Source organism: Theropithecus gelada, chromosome 8 (assembly GCF_003255815.1).
Source record: "Theropithecus gelada isolate Dixy chromosome 8, Tgel_1.0, whole genome shotgun sequence".
NCBI classification, from domain to species: Eukaryota; Metazoa; Chordata; class Mammalia; order Primates; family Cercopithecidae; genus Theropithecus; species Theropithecus gelada.
Window position 1 is genome coordinate 28,464,394 of NC_037676.1, and position 17,311 is coordinate 28,481,704.

General features: G+C 44.4%; 1 long non-coding RNA gene across 1 annotated transcript in view; it reads right to left on the bottom strand.

Annotated features, from left to right (window-relative positions):
- The window catches only part of LOC112630722, a 28,419-nt gene extending 17,537 nt beyond the window's left edge, over positions 1 to 10,882 (bottom strand). Inside the window, exon 1 of the long non-coding RNA XR_003120922.1 lies at positions 10,788 to 10,882. This is a non-coding gene — a long non-coding RNA (uncharacterized LOC112630722). The remainder of the gene's footprint in view (positions 1 to 10,787) is intronic.
- Between the last annotated feature and the right edge of the window lie 6,429 nt (positions 10,883 to 17,311).

Sequence of the window (17,311 nt, forward strand, 5' to 3'; positions counted from 1 at the left end):
CTTCTTGAGCAAAACGACTCCTGGCATGGAATCTGTGGTCACCAGAGCTGTTAATAATAATAATAACAACAACAATAAAAAATAAGTGCTGGGGAGAGGACTAGGCTTTGTTTGAAAGAAAAATTTTTAGGCTGGGTGTGGTGGTTCACACCTGTAATCCCAGCACTTCAAGAGGCCAAGGTGGGCAAATCATGAGGTCAAGAGATCGAGACCATCCTGGCTAACATGATGAAACCCCATCTCTACTAAAAATACAAAAAAATTAGCCGGGCGTGGTGGCGGGCGCCCGTAGTCGTAGCTACTCGGGAGGCTGAGGTAGGAGAATGGCGTGAACCAGGGAGGCAGAGCTTGCAGTGAACTGAGATCACGTTACTGTACTCCAGCCTGGGCGACAGAGCCAGACTCTGTCTCAAAAAGAAAAAAAAAGAAAAAGGAAAAGAAAACATTTTAAATAGTATTTACTTTCATAATCTTTTCTCTCTAACTTCCAAATAGGCCAGCAAATATTCCACTGGGCCCACGTGGAGCCGGGCTGCCTCCCAGGGTGCATGGCCATTCTTTTCCTGTTGCCTTTATCTCAATGAGTAGAGAAGGCAAAAGTTTGCTCACGTCAATGACCATGTCTGAAATCCTCGCTTCTGGCCACAGTCTCATGCAATCCAGGCCAGCGTGGTGGGCTCTGTAACATTTCCCACTGGCTCTCCTGTCTCACTCTCAGCGAGAACGGGTTGTAGACCTAATAGACATTGGCCAAGGCACTGCACACCCCCTGGGCTGTTCTGTGGAATTAGACCCAAGACATGCTAACAGGTCTGGCTTTCACTCACAGGCAGCTCATAGAATTTAGAAGATTTTTGAAGCAGATTTTTGGAAACCATCCTCTCCTCCTCACTCTAGATGAGAATAATGAGCCCCCCGAGAGGCGACATGACTTGTTGAAGATCACACGGGGTCCTAAGTGGCAGAGGCTAGAAGTTGAGCTTCCTGGCTTTAAACCCAGAGTGATTAGCACTAGAACTCAGTGGGGGTTGAAGGAAGAGGGAAGGCTCCCTCACATCCCCTCCTGATACATTCATTGTTTTTTGTGTCTAATTACTATTATTAACAAAAACAAGAGCAGCAACAAAGATATTTCCGGGGATAGGAAAGCAATGCTTTAAATGACCAAACATTGAGCATAAATTATTTGCCTTCTCAGTCAGCTCCATGAATGGAGGCCTTGCATGGTGAGAGAGCCCAGTGTTTGGGGGATAGAAGTGGGTCCTGTTAGGAGCTGAAAGAGAAAGGGCAAAGAACCGTGAAGACAAATGTCAATGACACCATAGCCAGCACCCAATTTTGAGTGGAGAGAGTCATAGAAACCTTCCAGAACTCATGGGTGGATTGCATTCTCAGATCCAGCTCCTCATCAGCAAGGAGATTTAGTGATCAGCCTCCTTTTTACCTCCAGGCGGCCCATATGACCTTGACTAATTCCCCAGGAAGTGTGAGCTGCAAAGTCTCTGGTTGCTGAAAAGCTCACACCCCCATGGAGGGAGATTGGATGACCTTAGGCTTTTGAAATTACCTGCCGCAGCTCTTGGCTCAATTCTGTTTCATTTGCACTATCTCTGGTATCCTGACATTTCCCATTCACAGTTGCTCTCACCGGCCTCATTTCCTACCTCTTTGAAAAGGTCTTTATGACCACCTCCGAATCAAAGATAAAAATGCCAGATTATACTTATCCTGACATGGCTCAATCGCCTGAAGGTTTGCATAGGTGGATGTTGGTGGTGGTTCTCACATTCAGTTTTCAGAAGAGGAATCATTTTGCTTTGTGGAATCATTTGAAACTGTTTTGCTCTGCACAGACCCACAAAGTCACAAAAATATGTCTTTTTCATCCCTTCCTACCTATGTCAGAATCACAACTGAGGTGCTTCCAGTTTCACAGATCTAGAACCTCAGTTTTCTAGAGGTTCTAGATATTTCCTTGGCTATTAAATTTCTGAACTCACTGGCGATGTCCTTGACATTGGTATAACCGGAATAGTTCTAACAGGGAGGTTCCCTGGTTGGGTAACTTTCTTCTGGTTGCTGTAGAAGCGACTTCTTTTCCCTGCCTTTCTTCTTAGCTTGTCTGCTCCAAATCTCTAAGTATGCGGCTTGGAATTTGTACCTGGCACAGATATTCTTAGCTGTGCCCAAGGGCCCAAGCCTAATGGGTTCTTCCCAACTTCAACGACTTCTTTCACTTTTGTGGATTCCTCTAACTTCCTTTTTTAAATTATTATTATACTTTAAGTTCTAGGGTACATGTGCATAACGTGCAGGTTTGTTACATATGTGTACTTGTGCCATGTTGGTGTGCTGCACCTATCAACTCGTCAGCACCCATCAACTCGTCATTTACATCAGGTATAACTCCCAATGCAATCCCTCCCCCCTCCCCGCTCCCTGTGATAGGCCCCGGTGTGTGATGTTCCCCTTCCCGAGTCCAAGTGATCTCATTGTTGAGTTCCCACCTATGAGTGAGAACATGTAGTGTTTGGTTTTCTGTTCTTGCGATAGTTTGCTGAGAATGATGGTTTCCAGCTGCATCCATGTCCCTACAAAGGACACAAACTCATCCTTTTTTATGGCTGCATAGTATTCCATGGTGTATATGTGCCACATTTTCTTAATCCAGTCTGTCACTGATGGACATTGGGGTTGATTCCAAGTCTTTGCCATTGTGAATAGTGCCGCAATAAACATACGTGTGCATGTGTCTTTATAGCAGCATGATTTATAATCCTTTGGATATATACCTACCCAGTTGTTCTCTTCTATATCTTAATGTGCCCTTCTTTGGCTGAAACTGCCTTCAGGCTGCTCCTGGAATTATCTATTCCCTTTTTAACTCTGTTCATAGGCAGGCTGCTAAGTGATTCCTCCCCATACCTAAGCTTGGCTGGGAGCTCCTTTGTAAATGCCACACTCCCAAAGCCAAGGCTGAAGAATAGGATGTTCAAACATCCCCCAGGGGATTGCAGGAACAGAGGAACCTCCAGTGCTTGGTGGAGCCTACAGGGAAGGTTGGATGAAGTTCTGTTAGTCCCTAAAGGAAGGCAGGTTGTGGCACTGGGTGCTGGGTTGAGAAATACTTGTAGTGTCACTTTCTTGGTGTTTACATACTTGCTAATAAGGTGGCATTATAGGCTCTATTCTGCCACACAGCTCCTGCTTCTAGAAGATCCTCTAGCAGCCAAAGTTATCTGCAGCTTGCACTCCAGAAAGAATACCCCCATGCTGATATCAGGCCACATAAACGTGCCTTTGTATGCATTAGCCATGATTTTTTTAAAGATAACATAAATTTGACTTTTGAGCAATTGAGGGATAGTGGAGCACATCATAAAATAATCAGGCATTAGAGTCAGACTTAACTGGGTTCAAATTCTGACTCAGACACTTACCAGATATATGTGTGACCTTGGACACATTACTTTAATTTTCTAAAAATCCCAATTTCCTCATCAGTGAAACGTGAATTAAAACAGGAAGTTATTTAGAGAGTTGTGTGGATTAAAGGTTAACATTTAATTTTTTAAAAAACCTGTAAAACATGGTGGCATGCACCTGTAGTCCCAGCTACTAGGGAGGCTGAGGCAGAGGAGTCACTTGAACCCAGGAGGCGGAGGTTGCAGTGAGCCGAGATTGTTCCACTGCACTCCAGCCTGGTGACAGAGCAAGACTCAAAAACAAAAAACAAAAAACAAACCATAAAACAGAATCAGAATTAACACCTTAAAAAAGCACTTATTTTACGCCAGGCTCTACTTTGGCTCTGTCCTTCCATTAACCCTGAGTCATTGCTATTATAACCTCCATTCGACAGATGAGGAAAGAGACACACAGAGATTAAGGAATTTGTCCAATGTCCAGCAACATCCTGACACCCTGGCAAACTCAAGGGACTTGTGGAGGTGGGGCTGCTGTGCTCCATGCCTTAGGCCCTCCCATCCCTGAGGAGTGTGGGACCCCTGGGGGCCTTGGTCTTCATGTGTCTCCAATACTCTATTTACCCCATTTCACTGGGGAGACCAGCTACCCAAGGAGCTTAAAGACCTGCACCTATGGGGTTGTCCCAGGGTCCTCAGTTGGACCCAGACCCAAGAGGGTGTCCCACCAAGCAGATCATGCCTGCCAGCCGGCAGAGTATCCTTTCATGAGATTGTGTGAGGCACTAGAATGGTGCTGACACCATGATTTTAAGGTAACTCAAATTTCTGTATAGAGATGAGACCCTGTAAAAATATTTTCCCAGGGCCACACACCGTAAGGCAGCCCCTACGAGGTCCCTCTGCCAAGAAACCACAAGCTGGGACTGGAACTGTGCTCTCCATGTGCAGAACGGCCTCTCGGCAAGCACACAAATGCAGTGCAGTTATTATTAGCTTTTAAATGCCTTGGGGAGTTTGAGCTAAAAGAAATCCCATGGTAAAGCAAGTTTGTAAAACAAAATGTGACTTGGCCTCTGTTTTTAAGTCTCAATTCCAGTTTTGCAAAAGGAAGCCCACTTGTAACTGGTGAGGGATGAGAGCCGCTGGTTGAAGCTGATTGCTTCACAGCCCATCTGGCTTTGCAGAGAGGAGAAAGGCAGACATTCTACAGTAAAGAATGCGGCTGGTTTTGGTCTAGGTTCCTGGGTGGGAATTTCTAAACCCTTGGAATGTTCTGAGCAATAGGAGTGTCTTTGGTACTCATGGTGGGCCCCTGAGGCCAGGCCTGAGTTCATGCTGATGAGGTGAGGTGACTGTGCCCTTGACAGTTTCAGGATAGGGACTATCCAGGCCAGAAACGCCAATCATATGCTTAAAGGGGTTGGGGAAGTGGGGAAGGCTGCAGACGAGATCGATCATGTAGCCTGTATTTCAATCATGTGTGGGTGGCCTGGAAACCCCAGGGCTTGTGGCTGGGGTCTGAAGGGTGGGGGTTTTTGGGGGACCTGTGCTTTCAACCAGGAAAGTCTGCACCAACTGTGGTAGTTGATGTCAGAATTGCACTGTACCCTGCCCTGTGAAGCTGTGCCCCAGCAGGGAAGGGGTAAAAAGGGCAATGGAACAGTCTGGCTTCTCACTTTGTGTTCAGGACCCTCTGTCTCCATCTGTACCTTCCCAAGCCTTGTCCTTTATCCTCCACCTAACCCCTCTCCCCTGCCACAGCTGAGAGGCCGTGTCTGAAACACACACTGTCCTCTTAAAAACCTTCAAGTGTCTTCCTTACTTATATCCTGTTATTATCTGCTGACATGTGGAGAAGAGAAATTAGGCAGATTAACTTGATCACCATGATATATCCCATACCTGAATTTAGACTCTCTTTCAAGGACCTCAGATGGTTGACACATGTGTCCTCAAGACATACTGACTATTAGAGGTCATTAGAGGCACAGGATGAAGTAGAAATAGCATCAAAGTGGAGATAAACGCCCTGAGTCTCAGTCATCTCAGGGACTATGCTCCCCCAGGAGAATCGGTCAGGCAGGGTGGGACCAGGCTGGTTGTCAGTCCCCATCGAATTGCCTAGGGTGCAAAACAGACCTTCAAGCCCGGTGGGGAAATGAACAGTGTGAAGTTGGAACTGGAAGAGAAATCCAGTCAAATGGCTGAAGGAAGACTCCGATCTGATGGACACACCATCAAGGCCCCCCCCTTGGTGCCCAGGACAGCACATGATGTCAGATGTTACCATTCAGGGCTTCTTGCATATGGCCCAGCAGCACTCTCATTGTTTGGGAGGGCAGGGACAGAGTGGAGAGGGGCTTCAGCACATCCCACTGGGAGAGCCTGTGGCTGACCAAGTCTCACGAGAAGAGCCTCATGATGGACTCTGCAGCTCACAAGTCACCTTCGTTAATTACTGCACCATGTGCGATGCTGACAACCTGACACCTCAAACTTACCTGTTTCTTTAAATTTAAAAATATTTTTTTAGAGATGAGGTCTTGCTCTGTCACCCAGACTGGAGTGCAGTAGTGCAGTCATGGCACACTGCAGCCTCAACCTCCTGGGCTCAAGCAATCATCCCACCTCAGCCTCCCAAGTAGCTAGCATCACAGGCACACACCACCATGCCAAGCTAGTTGTTTTTTTATTTTTTTATTTTTCACAAAGATGGGGTTTCACTGTGTTGCCCAAGCTGGTCCCAAAGTCTTGGCCTCAAGTGACCCTCTGGCCTCTGCCTCCCAAAATGCTGGGATTAGAGGCATGAGCCACTGCACCTGGCCCCAAACTTACCTATTGACTTTAATCAGCTGAAGACATTTGGATGTCTCTGCAGCGTAGGAGAGCATACAGAAGTACATCTAAGGAACCAAGCCACAATGATGTCTCTTGCTCTGCATGGAGAAGGAGAGAAGTGATAAAGTGGGGAAACCTAGTATCTCCTTCACCTACCTCCTTCCTCTGTCAACACTCTCCTTTCTTGGCTGCTTACTGTTATAGCTTACTGTTATAACCATTCTTTTCTCCACACTGTTTTCTAATAAACACACACATCAGAGAGCTGCAGTTTTCGAATGCTCCCCTCTGTACCTGTATTGCCCAACACAGATGGAGCCAGTCAATGTTCAGTCACTCAGGTTTTGCTTTAGTCCTATCAATTAAGATTTACAATGAGCAAATCTCATCAAAATGTCACCACATCCCCAAATTTAGGTCAAATCGACACAATCCCAATGCTCTTATCCTACAAATCTAAGCCTTTTGTGGGAGCAAACATGCTTGTCAGCAGAAATTAAGGAAAAGCAAGAGATGGATGGCAGCTGCTGGAGAGCACATGGACATCGTTTCCAAGTGCCCAGGATTGCCATCGGCCATATCGATTGGATAATGACAAGGAGAGCTGGTTTGATTCCAAAAAGAAACCATGCAGAGGAGGCAAAAGGCAAAAGGAGTACTTAATTTTTATGAACCTGTTGGCGGGTGCTCCATATTAATATTTCATTTGTCAGTCTTTTTTTATTTTAAACTCAAAATGAAGAGCAATGCCTAGCTCCTGACTGTAATCTCAGTAGGAGTGTGTGGTGTGTCCACATCCTGCCTCATGCCCCAGATCATTGTAGTTAATGACCACACATACAGGCATTGTGTTTTGTCAATCAGTTACAAGCTGAATTTTGGGAATATGTAATCATTTCAAGGATTTTTTCAAAAAATCATCCTACTGCTAAATAGCAGCCCTCTCTTTCTCAGCCAACAGCATGTGGAGGGGGTCTAACTTAAGGGCCATAAATAAATCTGGACAATAACCCTGCATAAAGCAATCTTGTTCTTTCCCCCTCTAAGCTTCCACGTCACACCCGGCTTCTCTGTTGAGCTTATGATTTGGTTGCTAGGTCAGCCAGAAGGTGAATGGTTTCCTGCGTGGGTGAGATAGAGTGGTTGCAAAATGCATATCTTGCCTCAACTCAGCAAATGGTGCCCCAGCTGTCAGGGGCACACAGCATATTGGAGGCTGTGATTCAGGAAGGAGCACAAGGTGAATTATATTGTCAAGCACAGTATTAAATGGCTGAAGCTGCCCAGCAGCTCCTTCCCCAACCTGTTTTCTTCTTAAAATAAATCTATTCCATTGGCAGGCACTAGACTGAGGTGTCCTCACAAAATCACGGAGTCTTAAGTAGAAAGGAGGCATTTGGACCAGCCCCTACTCTTTAGAGACGAGGAGTTTGATGTTCAGAGTATGAACCGTGGTGGTTTTTGTTTTTGTTTTGTTTTGGGTGGGGGAACAAAGTGAAGAGGATCCTAATCTGAACAATGAAATAGTGCCAACACTTTCCAAGAATATGGCTAACTGAGTCACGAATGCAAAATAAAAACAGTTTTTATAGTGCATGAGAGGAAAAGATTTAAACCTGACAGTCCTAACCTCTGAAGAAATGCATAATATAGAAATAACTTGGACCAGTTCCCTAACAATGCCAATGATCCTACTCCAGTCATAAAGCAATGTGTGTGTCCGGGTTAGGGACAGTGTTTGATGGCTCCCATTCTACCCAGAAGCTTGTACCCTTAGTTTATCTTGAATCATCAATTCATGCAACCATTAATTCATTCAATGAACATATTATAATAATTACCTACTGTGTGATAGGGTCTGGGGGGGGAAATGTCAAGTAAAGCATTTTATCTACCTACAGAATCTTCCAGAGAGGCAAACATTTTTTTTTTTTTTTCAATATGAAGGACACAAACAAATGTATTCTAGCAAGGCAGTTTTACCTACAAGGTAAAACTGTGCCTTCCACAGATAGCCCATTTTCTACTTCCATGTTTGGTAAGAGCCAGCACCCATCAAAGTCACATAAAATTATTATGATTGGTAGACATTTATTTTCAGATATTAAATGATGGGAAGTAGTAGTAAGGCTTTACCATGTAGCATTTTATGTGTGCAAAGTGCTTTATAGTCATATTTTATGGCTTGTTCTACATAATAGTCATGTGTGAGATGAGCTGGAACAGGCTCTATTTTAGAGTGAGGAAGTGACAGCAGTCCTGTGTATATCAGTGTCCTCTTTAAATACTATTTGCCTTGGGGTTTTAATAAATATCATCACTTTTTTTATTTCTTGGAATTTGCATTCTGCATGTTTATATTTGGTTCATTCAGGCTTTTGATAATGGTTCAGAGTCCAAACTCAGATTCTGAATAGTGCAGGCCATATCCGAGTGCAACTGCCAAGATGAGCCATGGCAGACATGACCCAACCCTTTTAGCTTCCGTCATGATCAATAGCTGTTACCACCGTTCCACTGGAATTCCATTTCCTCACTTATCCTCCAAGGTCAGAGAAAGGATCCCTCTGGTTTCCACCTTCCTTTCCTTCCAAGAAAGCGATCTTTGTGGTGGCCCTTATTTGCCTCTCTCCACACACCCTTTCTGTCCAAGTTTCTTGAGAATCATAACCATAATGGAACCACCATAGATCAGCTTCAGCAAAGAATGATCAACACTCCCTTACTTCTTCCTTCCGACAACCTATAGCTGGAGTGGAATTTGGGGGAGGCAGGAGTGAAGATCTTGTAAAACCTCACTCTTCTGTTTCCTCTTTCCATTCCTTCAAGGGAGTATCCTGGATCACTGTAGTCACCCTGGGAGTAAATTTGTGATCCAGAAGGACTAGCCTTTGTCCATGAGAAGCACAGTCTCTTAGGAAACCCAGAAAGGCCAATGGGCAATTGCCAGTCAAAGCTTCTGGTGCTATGACAGTGCTAGGGTTTATGGAGCAGAAGGGATAGACTGCTGCCTCAGGTCTAGGGGCTCAAGAAGGGCTTCCCAGAGGAAGCAGCCTCAGGACTTCGGAGTTAGATTGGAAATGTTGGTGCATCTTTTGCTTGGGAGAGACTTTGAGTCTAGGAGCCAAGGAAGGCCAAAGAGGTAGCCCAGGTGAAATAGAATAGAGTAGGCTGCTTGACATTGCCTTTAAGCTCTAGACAAGAAACGAAGGGAGGGAGGGATGAAAGCTTCCTTTTGCCTTGCCATGACTCAAGCATAAGTCTCCCTTCAAAAACCATTCTAGTTAATGACCACTCAGCATATTCAAGGACAAGGGGTGCCTTTGGTTCACCCCTGCATTATGATTCTTGACATATGACAAGCAGGTGGGCAGGGCTCAGACCCAGCCAAAACACCTTCTCTCACAAAGCCGAAAAGGACTGCATGAGCTTTTCTAAAAATCACTGCTGACAAATCCCACAACCAGTCTCAGCGCTGAAAGTTGAATGAACTCAGGAATGGGAGTCAAGAAACAGCTTTTGATTTAATGTAGTGTGTGGTCTTAGCCACTCATTTGACTGACTTGGGCCTTATTGCCTTATTTAACTTATAGGATTAGTAATACCTGCCCTACTTACTCAACAAGTTTGTTGGGAGGATAAGATCACATAATAAATATGAAAGATTTAAGGCATACAAAAATAAAGCCCATGACTGTGTCCAGTGTTGTTTCAATGTGTTCATGGGCTTCTGCTTTGGAGTTAGGTATTCCTCTCATCCACCACCGAATGTCTGGGCTGTCCTGTCTTTTACCCTCAACTGTCAGATATTGATCCCCCTGCCTCCATTCACCTTCCCATAACACTTGGTCAACAGCTGCTAGTCATATGGCCATGGCTGAGTTATTCCAAGCACTGACTCATGTCATCACTTAACATCTTCGAAGTATTCATATGGCCCCTTCACTTTAAGACCTATAAGCCCATATTCCCCAAGTCTATTCTGACTCCAACACCAGTGGACTGTGCCCCCTACAGTGGCTCAAAGAGGAAGCCCTCATCTCTGGACACTATAGTCCTGGGTTAGCCCACTGTGTCTAACAGCAGTCTCCCAACTGGAGCATTCTTATTGCTGAAAATGATCTCCTGGTGCACCTACCACAAGTACTTGGGGCTGCTTCAGCAAGAATGATGGAAGCATTACTCCACTTCTGCTATACTCTCTTGCCTGTCCTTGGGGAGGGTTATGCCAACTGGCTCATTAACATAATCAGTATGGTTTTGACTATGCCCTGACCAGCTAGGCTAACTGCCTAGCTCATAGCAAGTACTCAGCAGGTGCTTGTCAAATAGAAAATTAGATCTCATCATGGACTGAGTTCTGTCCTCCCAAAATTCGTGTGTTGAAGTCCTAACCTCCAGTTATCTCAGAATATAGTTGTATTTGGATATAAGGTCTTTGTATTAGTCCATTCTCACGTTGCTGTAAAGAACTACCTGAGACTGGGTAACTTATGAAACAAAGAGATTTAATTAACTCACAGTTCAGCAGGCTGTATGGAAAGCATGGCTAGAGAGGCCTCAGGAAATGTACAGTCATGGTGGAAGGTGAAGGGAAAGCAGGTACATCTTCCCATGGCAGAGCAGGAGAGAGAGAGAGAGAGAAGTGGGGAGGTGCTTTACACTTTCAAACAGTATTAGAAATCACCCCCATGATCCAATCACCTCCCACCAGGCCCCACCTCCAACACTGGGAATTACAATTCAACATGAGATTTGGGAGATGACACAAAACCAAACCATATCAGTCTTTAAAGAGTTAAGTTGAAATAAGCTATTTAGAGTAGGCCCTAATCCAACATGACTGGTGTTCTTATAAGAAGAGGAGATTTGGTCACAGACATGGTTGTATGCAGAATAAAGACCTTTTGAGGACACACTGAGAAGGTAGCCATCTACAAGACAAGGAGAGAGTCCTCAGCAGAAACCAGTCCTGCAAACTCCTTGATCTTGGACTTCCAGCCACTGGAACTGTGAGTAAATATATTTTCTGTTGTTGAAGTCACCTAGTCTGTGGAATTTTGTTGTGCCAGCCATAGCAAATTAATACAGATATTTTTAAGAACATATAAAAATACTAATCATCAGTCGAACACGGTGGCTCATGCCTGTAATCCCAGCACTTTGGGAGGCCGAAGTCAGCGGATCACCTGAGGTCAGGAGTTGGAGACCAGCCTGGACAACACAGTGAAACCCCATCTGTACTAAAAATATAAAAAGTTAGCTGGGCCTTGTGGCAGGCGCCTGTAATCCCAGCTACTCGGGTAGCTGAGGCAGGAGAATCACTTGAATCTGGGAGGTAGAGGCTGCAGTGAGCCAAGATCGCACCACTGCACTCCAGCCTGGGTGACAGAGCGAGACTCCATCTCAAAAGTAATATATATATATTTGGGAGGCCCATCTCGGCCTCCCAAAGTGCTGGGATTACAGGCATGAGTCACCGTGCCCGACTGAGGATATATATATATGTCATGCCACAGACCAGCAGTCAGTTGCAATCTGGAAGTTGCAGTCTTCACCAGTAAGTAAATGTTGTGACCATCATTTGACCACAGTGGGGACACTGGTAGAAAGTGTTTTTGGCTCTATCATAGTTTCTTGGACAGTCTTACGGGCCCACCAGAAGCCCTTAGAGATAGATGACCAATAGTGTAGAAAACATAGCCTTCATAACAGGAAGGCAGCGACTGCTCTCTGGGTGTTTATGGGATCTCTCTGTGTTAAATTAGAAGATACTATTTCTCCATTTTACAGAAAGGTGACTCGAATTCTGCAATGAACCTGTAGTAAATTTAGAATTGAATCACAGCTGGCATATTTTCCAACCACAACGTGCCCTAGCTGATCTTTGCTTCCTCTCCTTCCTCATCTGTACTTGCTTTTCAACAGATGGCAAACCCTAAAGGGCATGCATAAGTATAGTCTATAGATATTGGAAGGTGGGGAAAATTTGAAGAGTAAACCAATATTTAACAATAGAAAAAAACTGCAAAAGCATCTTTGCCTAGGTAGCCTTGGCAGCTGGGACAAAAACTAAAAGCTCAACTCGTTAATTATACCGTGTCTCTCCTTACAGCTCTGAAGCTGAATTAAAAAGAAGTAAAACCATAATGAGCAGCCAAGAGGATGTCCCCAGGGGTCCAGATGACAGAATGAAGCATGCATGTTGGGGAGATGATCAGAACAGGCACCCGGGCCCCTGTGGGGTCAAGGACTTTGCTCTCCCCTACATGGGAGCTCTGCAGGCTGTTCTCCCCGCTGCACAGGGAGCCTGTGTTTGCAACCTGTCTCCCTTCCAGGCCTGCCCAGCACTGTCTTGACCAGCAGCCTCTATCAGCAGGATTCTTTTTGTTCTCTCTTTCTTCTTCCATTTATCCACAAGCCTGACTGAGAGCCCACGTTATGCGCAGCTGCCAAGAGTCCAAACCAAGGTTGGTGGTGTAGGAGAATTACCACGTGGGTAAAGGAGACTGCACTCCATGGGTCTCTTGTCCCTGGAGATTCAGCTTCGCCAATGGCTCCTCTCCCTGATTATGATTGCCATTTCCAGGCTTGACGTCCCTATTTCTGGGGTCCTTCCATCTATGTTTACAGGTACTGCAGTCTGAAAACAGCTCCCAGAGTGACCCTAACGCAGATCATGGCGCCCTCTTGTCCAAAATCTTTTCAGTGTTTTCCCAAATCACTCAGGAGCTTACAAGACCCTACCCAGACTGGCTCCTCTGTTCTCGGCTAGTCTCATCTTCTCTGATTCCCTCTCTTCTCTCTCGGGTACTAACACTGGCAGCCTTTCTGAGCTGGATGCTCCCTTACATCCCTTGGATACTCCCAGCACGCCGTGCCTTGGGCCTTCTGCATTTGCTATTTACTGCATGCAATGTCATTGGCCAGTCAGCCACACGACCCACTCCCTCACTTTCTTTGGGTCTTTGCTCAAGCTCACATTCTCAGTAAGGCCTTTTCTGACCTCCAGTGTTTAAAATCTCACTCCTTATCACAGACAGCCCCAGTCCCTTTCCCTACTTTATTTTCCTCATTATTCTTACCATCCGACATACCATGTATTTATTTCTGCTTTGCCTCCCGCTACTAGAAGGTAAGCTCCAAGAGGCTGGGAGTTCTTCTGCTTTGTTGCACTGTCACCAGCACCCAGAACGGCACCTAGAACATCGTGTCTGCCATTTGTTGAATGAATGTGCTCAAAGTACAGCTAGTGAATTGGAAAATGAACCCGTGATGGGGAGTAATTATGAAAAAAGATTCATGTGTTCTTTCCTAAGTGACTCATTTGTTCTTTAAAAACAGTCATGTGCTGCGTAATGACATTTTGGTTAATAACAGACTGCAGATATGATGGTGGTTCCATAATGTGATACTTTTACTGTATTTTTTCTGTGTTTAGATTCACAAATGCTTACCATTGTGTTACAATTGCCTACAATATTCAGTACAGTCACATGCTATATGGGTTTGTAGTCTAGGAGCAATAAGCTATACCATAGAGCCTACATGTGTAGTAGGCTTACACACATGGATTGCGCTTACACAAACCATCTAGGTTTGTGTAAGCGCAATCCATGATGTTTGCACAACATCACCTAATGATGCCTTTCTCTGAGGCAATGCATGACCGTATCCGAAGGTGACAATGAGTTTGTTGCCCTCTCCCTTCTGGGAATGGATAATCCCTACAGTACCTGTATTAGGCCCACCCTGTTCACCTCATTCTTCTTCCTCGGTTCTGATGACAAATGGTTTCCGACTCATAGCTGTGGACATATGAAATACTTTCATGGCTTTCTGTAAGGCTGGGCAAGTCAGTGAAGGTGAAATGTAAAGCCCACTCCCTACAAAGGACTAGTATTCACTCACCTCTCTCACCCCCAGTTACTGATATAGTTTAACAAATACTTATGATTATCTCTGCAGAAAAGGGATTTTAGAAAATTACATTCTGTTTGTTTTCATTATTGTTGCAAAAAAAGAGATAAAATCTTGGCATCTTTGAATTTACACTGCTTAAGGTTACTAAACAGAATGGGCAGTAGAATCCTATTTTTATAGTGTTTATATATATACATGCAAATGTATGTGTATATATATATATACACATATAAATGTACATGTGTATATATTCACATATGTTTTTGTATTTTTATATTTTACATATTTATCTCTATATATGTATACACACATGCATATATATGTATAAAGATTAAAGAATATAGCAATAGACTAATCTTTGGGTATGATTAAATAATATAATTTTTATTCAACTGTTTTTTCCATAGTAAGTATATATTATGTATATGATATGAAGAACACCAATCATTCTTCTTTAAAAAAAAGAAAGAAAGGCTGGGTGCAGTGGCTCACGCCTGTAATCCCAGTACTTTGGGAGGCCGAGGCAAGTGGGTCACCTGAGTTCAGGAGTTCGAGACCAGCCTGACCAACATGGAGAAACCCCGTCTCTGCTAAAAATGCAAAATTAGCCAGGCGTGGTGGGTGGCACACATGCCTGTAATCCCAGCCACTTGGGAGGTTGAGGCAGGAGAATCGCTTGAACCTGGGAGGCAGAGATTGTGGTTAGTTAAGATTGCGCCTTTGCACTCCAGCCTGGGCAACAAGAGTGAAACTCTGTCTCAATAAACAAATAAATAAATAAAAAGAGAAAAGAAAAAGCCCTTGTTTTAATTGGGCACATGCTAAAGGTCGGTTTTCTAGTATAGGGAAACAAGAAAATGTTCCTTTTGAATGTGACTATTATTTTTACTTTGTGATTTCGGCTTTTACGTTGGACTCAGTAAACTAAAAAAAGGCAAACTGAAATCATAGTACGAGGCTCTCATGTTTCCACTTACACTGAACATGAGCCAAGGCCTGAGGGCTAAAGTGGGCCTGATTGACTCATGACACCAGGTTGCTGCATCACTTCCTTGAGTAATTGTTCCTGGCTTCAAAACTAGCTGTGGAATCTCAGAAATCTTGTGACATTGGATCACGTGCCTGGGCACAGCCACATTTTCTTCCATGGCTTCCTCTCCTTCCTCCTCTGGAGCAGATATCTATGTTTGCCATCTGCCTTTCTTCCTGTTCCTTCTTCTAACATGCCCCAGGATGCTCTTGAAGCCATATCCACTTCTCCAAATCAGTGATTGAATTCTTGAGAGCCAGGGCACAGCAGTCTCCTTCATCCATTGCATACTCTTCAGTGTTATGTCCTTTGTCTAAAAGGTCTTTGCTCTTTTTTGCCTTGCTCTCTGTGTTTGTGGCACTCGCTTAGATGCTTATTGATGGAGTTGACCGTGGAGACCATAATGTGCAGGGACCAGCTCTTCGACAGGTGGGTGCCTCCCTGGTGCCCTGAGCTGGCTGGCTGTCCTTAGCACTGGGAAGACAGAGTCTTCTCTTTGGGGGTTGCCTCAATCCTTGTGGAACACATCTTTTGGCATATGAAATTTCTGCTTGTTATAATTTTTTTTTTTTTTTTTTTTTGAGATGGAGTCTCACTCTGTTGCCTGGGGTGGAATGCAGTGGCACGATCTCTGCTCACTGCAACCTCCACCTCTCAGATTCAAGCAATTCTCCTGCCTCAGCTTCCTGAGTAACTGGGACTACAGGTGTGTGCCACCACACCCAGTTAATTTTCGTATTTTTAGTAGAGACGGGGTTTCACCATGTTGGCCAGGCTGGTCTTGAACTCCTGACCTCAGGTGATCTGCCCACCTCAGCCTCCCAAAGTGCTGGGATTACAGGGCTGAGCCACCATGCCCGGCCTGCTTGTTATGATTTATAGAACATAAATTCACTTGTTTTGGTGCCCAGGACTCATGACTATCTGGTCCCTACCTATCTTTCAAAAGAAATCTACCATGAATATGCCATAGGAGCAAGGTGTTTCTCTTCATGACAAATAAACCTTGTGCATTGTATCTCTGTGCTTGTGCCTGAGACTGGAACCTCCTCCAAAATCTACTGCCTCAATTTGAATCTTATTGATCCTTCAAGTCCTCACTCAGATATAATTTATTCTGTGATTTCCTGTGACCATTCCAACTCACGGTGACCTTTCCCACTCAGGCGGAAATTCTCACATAATTTGCATATATTCAAAAATAAAAAAGTGATGACCTCACTCACACTGCCAGGTAAGAAGAGATAAACCCACATGTCTGACAGTCTGCTTTCTATGCCCCCATGAAACATGATGAAATCAGGACTGTAATCTGGGCATAGATGTTATCTACATGACAGAACCATAGGGACTGTGTTATTGGCATCTGTACCAGACATTTGGTAGACAACAGAGCTGACCTGAAGAAAAACGGCTTCCTACCTTCCCTCACATTAGTCAGAGAGCAGCCTTGGAGGAGACATCGACAGAAACTCTTACTAGAAAAAGTAAGAGTTGATAATCATGTAAATTTATATCAACCATCTCTCATAAGGAAGATATGAGAGGGGGATTCTGAGAGTAAGCCAATGGAGGGAATTAACCCACCTGTTCATGGGGAAAACCAAACACCAATATTTAGCCAAGGAAAGGATTCTGCAACTAAGAAGTAGAATATAACCCTCAAAAGAGACATCAAGATAATAACCTGTGGAAAAGATTCACTGCAGGAAAACAGAACTTAAATTTTAAAAAGACGTTTCTAGAACCCATATGACCACACTGGTTTTCCCAGACAATTTATGCAATTATACAAGAAGGAACCTCCCATTTTTCCTTGGCATGAATGTCTGTCCTTGGGCTTTTCTCCCTGTGGAGTTTTGGAAAGGACAGAGGAGTTATTCTGTTCCACATACAGAATTTCAATGAATGCCCTGATTTCAGCCCCACTGTTTCTCCACCATCTGAGACATCTGCCTTCTCCTAGTCTAGGGGTTCTCTGGGCCGTCCCTGACAAAAAGTGCAGGCTGCAGCTTCCACCTTTTGTCCATCCTCCAGGGATTTGTTGCAATTTCATGTTCTTTGAATTCCCTTTCTGTCATCTGAATTGCTG